Source organism: Myotis davidii, unplaced genomic scaffold (assembly GCF_000327345.1).
Source record: "Myotis davidii unplaced genomic scaffold, ASM32734v1 scaffold1364, whole genome shotgun sequence".
In the NCBI taxonomy this organism is placed as follows: domain Eukaryota; kingdom Metazoa; phylum Chordata; class Mammalia; order Chiroptera; family Vespertilionidae; genus Myotis; species Myotis davidii.
The window spans coordinates 816,355-816,714 of record NW_006295736.1 but is presented as its reverse complement, the minus strand read 5'-3'; the positions used below and the strand labels follow the sequence as shown (position 1 = coordinate 816,714).

The 360-nt window shown below is 69.2% G+C and overlaps 1 protein-coding gene across 1 annotated transcript in view; it reads left to right on the top strand.

Moving 5' to 3' along the window:
- Positions 1-360, top strand: part of LOC102760569 (tensin-3) — a 61,535-nt gene that overhangs the window by 34,280 nt on the left and 26,895 nt on the right. The window lies entirely within an intron of this gene.

The following is a 360-nucleotide window of genomic DNA, read 5'->3' as shown; positions in this document are numbered from 1 at the left end:
CCTGCGCTGGCCTCCGTGGCCCAGCCGGCTCCGCGGTCAGGCCTCCACCCCGACCCGCCACCGGCTCTGGTCGCAAGAATCCCCACGATTGTGGCCGTCAGCTCCAGGCCTCGGCCCTCGGCCGCTGGACAGACGCTGACCACAAGTGCTGTTGGGCACCGTGTTCTAGAATATTCCATGTGGGCCCGTCTTCCACCAGAGCAGCCTTCTAGACCAGGGGCTGGGCTGGCGGGGCCGCCCCTCCTCTGAGGGGAAACCAGGGTTCCCCAGGAAGCAGGCGGGTGTGGCCGTGGGCAGGTGACTCCCTGGTCTTGGGGTGGGGACGAGGTGGGACGCTGCAGGAGGACAGGGCAGGACGCC